The sequence below is a fragment of the Dipodomys spectabilis genome, unplaced genomic scaffold, assembly GCF_019054845.1.
Source record: "Dipodomys spectabilis isolate Male_0828 unplaced genomic scaffold, ASM1905484v1 ptg000248l, whole genome shotgun sequence".
Classification (NCBI taxonomy): Eukaryota; Metazoa; Chordata; class Mammalia; order Rodentia; family Heteromyidae; genus Dipodomys; species Dipodomys spectabilis.
Genome location: NW_024870925.1, coordinates 829,280 through 839,432, shown reverse-complemented (window position 1 = coordinate 839,432; position 10,153 = coordinate 829,280).

Below are 10,153 nucleotides of genomic sequence, written 5' to 3'. Positions count from 1 at the left end.
AAAGACGTTCATTCAAGATCTAAAACAAAGCTGCAACAAAGGATTTGAAGCCATCAAAGCCGACTAACTAGAAGAAAAACAAAGTAGAAAGTCTTTATAGTAGTTTAGACCATGCAGAAGATCGAAACTCAGGGATTGGAGACAGCCTAGATATTATAGAGAAAGAACATACATCTATCCAAGACAAATCCAAGAACTATGATAGATCAATTCAACATTTGTAAGACACTATCAGAAGGCCTAATCTGAGGATAATGGGTGTAGGGGAGCACTTAGAAACAGAAGTTAATGGTCTAGGAAATTTGTTTCACAGGTTCCAGCAGATTACTTCCCAAACATGCAAAAAGTTAGGCCTATGCAGATACAAGAAGCTTTTAGAACCCCATATAGACCAGAGCAGAACAGGACATCACACCGCCACATTTTGATCAGCACAGGATCAAGTCAAACCAAGGAAAAGATCCTTAAAGTTGTCAAGGAGAAAAGATCAATCACATATAATGGAAACCAATTAGAATCGCATCAGAATTCTCAGCAGAGACAATTAAAGCAAGAACAGCCTGGAATGACATACTCCAAGCCCTAAAGACAAACAGCTATCAACCAAGAATACTGTACCTTGCTATACTCTTTCATAACCAAAGGTCAAATAAAAAACTTCCTTACCAATGAAAAACTGAAACAATATATCTCCACCAAACCAGCCTTACAAAAGATACCTAAAGCTGTCCTACACAGAGAAAACCAACAAGACAAGAATAAAGGCCAAGAAACCACACCCAAACTGAGAATCTGAGAACCATAGGAAGAACCTAGTTGGCACAGCCCCCAAGAAGGTGCATAAGATGGCAGGAACTCCCAAACACCTCTCAGTCCTATCTTCATACTAACAGACTTAACTCTCCAATTAAGCAACATAGCTTGTCTAGGTGGAGTAAAAAGCAAGATCCTTCTATCTGCTGCCTTCACATTTTGAAAGTGAAAGGCTAGAACAAAATCTACCAAGCAAACAGCCCCCATAAACAGGCAGGAGTTGCAATCTTAATGTCAGGTAAAATAGATTTCAAATTAAAGTTAATGAGAAGAGATAAAGAAGGGCGCTACACACTAATTAAGAGATCTCTCATTCAGGATGATATTACAAATATAAACCATTATTTGCCAAACAATGAAGCACCTAAATTTATCCAAGAAACATTACTTTGTCTTAAATCTCACATAGATCCAAAGACATTAATTTTTGGGGACTTTAACATACCAATATCCCCATTAGATAGATCAACTCAGCAAAAACTCAACAGAGAAACCACAGCTGTAAACAACGCCAAAGACCACCTAGATTTGAGAGACATCTACCAAATATTTCACCCAGCAGCATCAGAATACACGTTTTTCTCAGTAGCACATGGAACTTTTTCAAAAATAGACCACATTTTAGGTCACAAAACACACTTATCCAAATTCAAAAGCACTGAAGTTATAGCTTGCATTCTCTCAGACCACAAGAATAAAGTAGAACTCAACACAAAACCACCAAAGAAAGTCCTGTAGCACATGTTGACTGAACAACAAACTATTGAATCACCAGTGGGTCATTGATGAGATCAGAAACGAAATTCAAATGTTCATAATATTCAACAAAAATGAACATACAAATTACCAACTCCTCTGGGACACAGGAAAGGCAGTACTCAGAGGCAAGTGTATAGCTCTGAGTTCTTACATCAAAAAATTGGAGAGATATGAAATCAATAATCTAATGAGACATGTGAGCCTCCCTAAGAAGAGCAGCAGGATAAACCCCAACCCAGTAGATGGAAAGAAATAATTAAAATTAAATCAAAATTAAATGAATTAGAATCCATAAAAACTAGAATCAACAAAACATAGTTGGTTCTTCGAAAAAATAACAAATCGACAGACCCTTAGCAAATGTTATTAGAAAAAGAAGAGAAGGGCTGGGAAGGTGGCTCAGTGGTAGAGGGCTTGTCTTGCATGAATGAGGCCCTGGCTTCGATTCCTCAATAGCACATAAGCAAAAAGACAAAAGCTGGAAGTGGCTCTGTGGTTCAAGTTGTAAAGAACTAGCCTTGAGCTGAAGAGCTGAGGGACAGTGCCTAATCTACTATTAGAATGCCTAGCTACAGCAATAAGATAAGATGGAAATATAAAAGGGATTCAAATAGGGAAAGAAGTAAAACTCTCCCTCTTTGCAGATGACATGATCATCTATATAAAGAATCCCAAGGACTCCACTACCAAATTACTCAAGCTGATTCAAAATTTTGACAAAGTAGCAGGTTATAAAATTAACCCTCAAAAATCAACGGCTTTTCTGTATGCCAACAATGAGAAAAGCATGGCTGAAAGCAGGAAATCAACAGCATTCCTAATATCTCCACAAAAAAGTAAAATACCTAGGACATAACGTAACCCAAAAAGTGAAGGACCTCTATGATGAAAACTTTAAAAACCTGAAAAAGGAAATCAAAACAGACCTTAGAAAGTGGCAAAAACTCCCATAATCCTGGATTGGAAGGGTCAATGTGGTGAAAATGGCAATAATTCCCCAGGCTTCTACAAATTCAATGCAATACTTACCAATATTCCAACCTCATTCTTTAAGGAAACAGAAGAGGCAATTCAAAAATTCATATGGAACAATAAGACCCCGAATAGCAAAAACGCTCCTCAACGGAAAGAACACTGCTGGAGGAATATCAATACCAAATTTCAAACTCTACTATAAAGCCATAGTAATCAAAACAGCTTGGTATTGGCACAAGAACAGACCTCAGGACCAATGGAATAGTATTGAAATCCCAGAAATGAACCTACACACCTACAGCCATCTAATCTTCGATAAGGGAGCTAAAAAAATAGAATGGAAGAAAGACAGCCTATTCAGTAAATGGTGTTGCCAAAATAGGTTAACTACTTGTAGAAAACTAAAGCTAGACCTTAGTATATCACCCTGCACCAGAATCAACTCCAAATGAATCAAAGACCTGGGAGTCAAAGCAGTCACTCTGAAAACTTTAAACAATGGAATAGGAGAAACCCTAGGTCTCCTTTGCACAGGCTGAATTTTCTTTTCTTTTGTTTTTTTTTTTTTTGTCAGTCGTGGGGCTTGAACTTTGGGCCTGGGCGCTGTCCCTCAGCTCTTCAGCTCAAGGCAAGCGCTCTACCACTTGAGCTACAGCGCCACTTCCGGTTTTCTGGTGGTTTATTGGAGATAGGAGTCTCACGGTCTCTCCTGCCCGGGCTGGCTTTGAACCGCGATTCTCAGATCTCAGCCTCCTGAGTAGCTAGGATTACAGGCGTGAGCCACCAGCGCCCGGCTTGAAATTTTCTTAATAGAGACCCAAAAGCACAGCAACCCAAAGAATGGTTGGAAAAATGGGTTTGCATGAAATTGCAGAGCCGCTGCATGGCAAAGGACATAGCTAGCAAGATCAATAGAAAGCCCACAGATTGAGAGAAGATCCTCACTAGCCATAAAACGGACAAGGATCTCATATCTAACATATACCTGGAACTCAAAAAATTAAATCCCCCAAGATCAAATCCTCAAAGAAACAACTGACCAGAAAATAAGTGGGTTAAATAATTATAGAGAAACTTCTCTGAAGAGGAAAGGAGGATGGCCAATAGACACATGAAGAAATGTTCAACCTCTCTAGGCATATAAGAAATGCAAATCAAAACAACATTTTGATACCACCTCACCCAAGTTAGAATGGCTATAATCAAGCACTCTAATAACAGACGCTGGAGGGGATGTGGGCATAAGGGAACTTTACTGCATTGTTAATGGATATGTAAACTTGTTCAACAACTTTGGAAAGTAATGTGGAGGTTCCTCAGTGGATTCCACATAGAATTCCCCTATGACCCAGAAATCCCACTTTTGGGCATTTACCCAAATGGACACAAACAAGACCATAGTAAAGCTACCAGCACAACTATGTATATTGCAGCCTTATTTACCATAGCTAAGATATGGAATCAACCCAGGTGCCCCTCAGTAGATGAATGGATCAAGAAAATGTGGTATATATGCACAATAGAATTCTATGCCTCCATCAGAAAAAATGACATTGCTTCATTTGTTAGGAAATGGAAAGTCTTAGAAAAAATTATATTAAGTGACATAAACCAGGCTCAATGAAACATACGTCCCACGGTTTCCCTTATTTGAAATAACCAGTATACGTCTGAGACAAGCAGAAAAGGTCAGAGAAGTTGATGTTAGTTGAAATGAACCCGAAGATAAGGATTCAAATGTTTTTTTCTCTTTCTTTCATGCGATTGTTTCTAACATATTTATAATATGATTTCTCTGTTGTTTTGAATGTCCCTCCCCCATGGTATAATCCCCCCTTTCACTGTATTTGATGTTGGTATACTTTGTGGAGGGGATGGGAAAAAATAAATCCTTTAAATAAGGATACTGGTGGACCCATTGCAGCAATGAGATGTACAAGTCGTTATATAGAAACAAACTTTACAACTTTAGCCAGCAAGAGTGGGGGGCGGGCAAGTGTGTATTTGGAGAGTGTGGGGGATGAGAACAGATGGGAAAGGGAAAAAAAAACGAAGAGGCTACAATGCTTGATGAGAAATGTACTCATTGTCTTGCCCATGTAATTGTTACAATTCTGTACATTATTTTCACAATAAAATAATTAATAAAAAGATAAATAAATAAATAGGAAGGAGACTCAAGCCTGCTAAAATTAGCATGTTTCCCATATGGACTTTAATGGGATTTTTCTATAGGATTTTCATATTAACATAATAATTTCAAAATGGATATACTACAGAATAGATTCTAAGTGTAATATTTAATGCAATTGGATTACTTGAAGACAAAGGTTTATAGAAAAATTTAAATTTCCGATAAGCTGTAATATTCCGATAAACATGTAGAAGAAATAGAATTTCAATATTCACCATTCAAAGCAAACCCTGGCAGGGAAATCTGAAAGACGTTTATTTGGAAACAGGAAGTGGCACTGTGGCTCAAGTGGTACAGGTCTCCCCTTGAGCTGAAGAACTCAGGGATATGTTTGCACCCAGGTCCTGACATTAAACCCCATGTCTGAAAAAAATAAAATAAAATTTAAAGAATTAAAGCATTAGGGCTGGGAAGGAGACTCAATGGTAGAGTGCTTGTCTTGCCTGCATGAGGACCTGGGTTCAATTTCTCAGCATCACATAAGCAGAAAGAAATGGAGTGGCTCTGTGGCTCAAGTTGTAGAGCAATAGGCTTGAGCTGATTAGCTCATCAGGGACAGTGCCCAGACCCAGAGTTCAGGCCCTCCCATCACCACCAACAACAACAAATTAAAGTATCAAACAACCTGAAGATATTGTCCAGAATAATGAGTGCGGCATTAACCGTTTACATAACTTGGTGACTTGAAACCTAGTTTACCAGGGGAGGTGGTGGGCAATCTGTGTGTTTGACAAAACCTGCAAAATTATTTTGTACTTTGAAGGAGGGAGATTGGAGGGAATGGGGGGGAAGAGGGGAGGTGTTTGGTGAACTTGCCTTTTGGTTCAGTGGTTGTTTTCTGGAGTCAAATTCAGAGAAATTTTGCTTGCAATCCTAGTTGCATGGGGAGTGAAGAAGCCATGTCCTGGAAGTGGTTTTGTCGTGTCCTTGGCCTGGTTCCAACCACCACTGGATAATAGAAGTCCCACTTCAGGACCAAGATGCCTTGAAGACTACTGATCCACTAGGCAGTTGGACCTAACCACAGTCAGAAAAGGCAAAAAATGCAATGCTGAGAGCAACACTGGAAATCTACACAAGGCAGAGGTTTTTTTAAAATATTTTTTATTGTAAAAATTCTATGCAGAGTGGTTACAATTACATGAGTAGGGTAATGAGTACATTTCCTATTGATCATTGTTACCTCCTCCTTTGTTTTTCCCCTACTACCTTTCCCTCCCCACCTCTCCAAATCCTCCCTCCTTGGCCCCTGCCGAACATTATAAAATCATTTTCGACACAATGTCCTGTACATCTCATCGTCACAATGGTTCAACCTGTATCCACATTTAAGCATTCTGCTATAACCTCTCCACTCCCCCAATTACAAAAATGTATATAAAAGATGCAGAACACTGGAATCAAATACAGTGAAAACAGGGATTATACCAGGGATTATACCTACAAAAAAATCACATAGTGCCTTATAAGTATATAAAAAACAAAAGCAAGCAAGAAAAAAAAACTACTTTTGTCTCTAGCTTGTGGTACATTTCATTTAATATCATCTCATATGGTCATACGTACATAGCTTTTGATCTTCTCTGCTTGTCCTTGACATGTACTAGTCCTTGCAAACAAAGGAAACCACGGGACCTATGTTTTTAAAACTTATTTATATCTCCCAATTCTGTTTATCTCAATGAAGGAAAATGTTAGAAAGTAGAAATTATATGTGGCACCTCTTGCTTGCAGTATCACGAAGCGGAGTGGCACTTCCTAATGGGAGTCCTGGGATGAAATCCACAGCAGCCCATGTAGACCCATCAAAAGTCTGTGTGGTGACATTGAAGCGGGTTCAGGAAACCTTGATGCTGCAGCATGTGCAGCACTTGTTGCGGTGGGCTGTAGCCAACAAAGCTCCATCAGTGACCAAACCAATCAACCCAGATTCAGGTGCCAAAGCCAAAAGGGAAGGCAAGGCAGACCCTAACTCCTGCCTTCTATCTGTGCAGCCTACACTGCCAAGGCCAGACCCATTTACCTGCTTTGGAGCCCAGTGAGGTTAGGAGGTGAGCTCATTGCCTCCAAACGGAGCATCCCCAGAATGGCACTGAGAGCTGGGCCCATGTGGACTAGAAGGACAATGGAGGAGGTTACACAGCAAAGCCAAAGGGGCTTCGGGTCCCCGGTGCTGCAGCTGGTGCACTGCAAGTACAGGCTTCTCTATCACTGATGGGCATATGCAGGGATTGCCTTGTACCTGAGTCCACAGGGACCATAAAATGGAGGTCCACAGAGATGCTGAAGGGGCGCCAGGTTGCTGAGCTGCTGCAGCTGTCACCAGCCAGCTGGCAGAGTGGCCAGAACATGGCTCCAGTTCCCAGACTGCCTTAAAGACTGATTAGGTGAACCAAGGCTGGGCTGCCTGGCCCCAAATGGGCGGACTGCATGTGCAGCCTTCCTTCTCCCATGGATTGTGCAGTGTACAAACATGTTGTCCCCCCACCCCACACCCATGGGGGCAGGCAGTGACCCCAGAACAGAGTCTCCCTGGGATGGCCCACATACTTAGGACCACTGCACACCAGTACCAGCACAGCAGGTAGAGGAGAGGACAGCAGTGGTCTCAACTCCAGCCCCATGCCTGCCAGCTCCTGGGTGAAATAGAGCAACAGAGACAAGGAAGTTAGACGGGCAGGGTGGGTGGGTCTCATCTGGCAATGCTGGAAAGCATGCAAACAAATCCACTCACTGCACATCCACTGCAAGGGAAAGGGCCCCATTTCTTAGGGGCCCCCCATTTCTTAGGAGGCACCCACACCCACAGGAACTACATCAATGGAGCTTCACGCGGTGACGTGAAAAATGCTCCAAGGCACAGCCTTGCTGCAGCACTGAATAACTGACAAAAAAGAAATAAAAAGGAAAGACATCCACTAAAACTTTTCATCAATGATAAGCTATATAATTTAAAAAGAGTTTTACTTTCATCTTGTCCTGTATTTCTGCATGGGGGCCCTCTGAATTATCCAGAAATCTCCAGAATTTCTTCATGCACAGTAATATAAATAAATATAGCTTCTATTCTTTTTTTTAATTAAGTGAGGTTGCATTTAGTCCTTTCCCATGTTTGATTCATGAAAAAGAAATCCTGAACTATATCTGTAAAACATTAAACTCAGGATTTCTTCTGAACTCCTCACTGAAGAAAGAGAATAAAATAACCGAGCAACAGGTATCACCCATATTGTCACTGTGCTAGCTCTCTCTCTGATTAGAAAATATTCCTGCAGATTACTTATGTAAAATGTTTTCCTGCCTGGGCTGGCTTTGAACTGCATCCTCAGAATTCAGCTTCCTGAGTAACTAGGATAATGTGCGTGAGCCACCAGTTTAATCCATTTTTTACTCTTTCCTCAACCCCCTTTAGCATGAAACCTAATCATAATCTCAATCTGAATTAACACCAACTGGTTAATGTAAGGAAAATTGTCTCTATATAATTCAATCACACATTTTTTTTGCTTCTACTTCTTAGTGGAAAACTAAATTTTAACCTAAAGCTTATCCTTCCCTAACCCTAACAAGAAATAAAACAGTAACTCACACTTTAAACCAAATGATATCTGAATTTTTTTGGGGGGGATCCGGTCGTGGGGCCTGAACTCTGGGCCTGGGCACTGTCCCTCAGCTCCTCAGCTCAAGGCTAGCGCTCTACCACTTGAGCTTCAGCGCCACTTCCGGCTTTGTTCTTATGTGGTGCTGAGGAATCGAACCCAGGGCCTCAGGCATGCAAGGCAAGCGCTCTACCACTGAGCCAACTTCCCAGCCCTGATATCTGAATTTTTAAAGTAACACTGACACTGGTTTTCATTCATTCTAACTTTGATGTCATTCATTCTTCTTAAAATAAGTTGCAGTTTTACACAATATCTTACATCTTTTTCTCATCCTAACCCCAACTGTAACATCTTGCCTAGTCCTAAACCTACATATGACCGAATAATCATGTTAATAGCAAGCCTCTATTTCACATTCATCATATCTCTTACTCAGCATGTAGGTCTAAATTTTACTTGCATTTTGAGCCTAAATATTTTTTATTATTATTTTAATTGTGAAAATACCATACAGAGGGGTTACAATTACATGGGCAAAGTAATGAGTTCACTTATTTTATTTTATTTTTTATTTTTTGTGAATATACTGTACAGAGGGGTTACAATTACATGAGCAAGATAATGAGTACATTTCTCATCAAGCACTGCAGCCTTCTCCCTTGTTTACCCTTCACATCCCTTCCCAGCTACCCCCCACTCCCACCCAAGTCTCCTCCCCTCCACCCCCCGCACCAATGTTGTAAAGTTTATTTTCGACATGAAAACTTGTACTTCTTATTGTTGCAACGGGTCCACCTGTATCCTTAAACGACTTGTTTTTCCACATCTCCTCCACAAATTCTACCGACATCAAATATAGTAAAAGCAGGGGTTATACTGTGGGGGAGGGACATACAAAGCAACAAAGAAATAATCTTATAAATGCGTTAGAAACAAATGCATGAAAGAAAAAAAAACATTTAAATACATATCTAAGGGTTCATTTTCCTAACATCACCTTATCTGACCTTTAGTGCTTGACTCATACATATAATAGATATTGCAAATAAAGGAAACCATGGGAACTATGTTTCTTTGGGCTTGGCTTACTTCACTTAATATATTTTTTTCCAAGTTTTTCCATGTCCTAACAAATGGGGCACTGTCATTCTTTCTGATTGAGGCATAGAATTCCATTGTGTATATATACCACATTTTCTTGATCCATTCATGTACTGAGGGGCATCTTGGTTGGTTCCATATCTTAGCTTTGGTAAATAATGCTGCAAAAAAACATAGTTGTGCTGGTAGCTTTAGTGTGGTCTTGTTTGTAAACATTTGGGTAAATGCCCAAAAGTGGGATTGCTGGGTCATAGGGGTGCTCTATGTGGAGTCTTTAGAGGAACCTCCATACTGCTTTCCAAAGTGGTTGAACAAGTTTACACTCCCACCGGCAATGAAGTAAGGTTCCCTTCTCTCCTCTCCACATGCCCTCCAGCATCTGTTGTTGTTAGAGTTCTTGGTTATAGCCATTCTAACTTGGGTGAGGTGGTATCTCAATGTTGTTTTGATTTGCATTCCTTTTATGGCTAGAGAGGTTGAGCATTTCTTCATGTGTCTATTGGCCATCCTTCTTTCTTCTTCACAGAAGTTTCTCTTTAAGTAATTAGCCCACTTATTTATTGGGCAACTGTTTCTTTGAGGATTTGTTGTTGGGGGATTTAATTTTTTGAGTTCCAAGTATATTTTAGATATGAGACCCTTGTCTGTTGTATGGCTAGTAAAGATCTTTTCCCAATCTGTGAGCTTTCTATTGATCTTGCTAGCTATG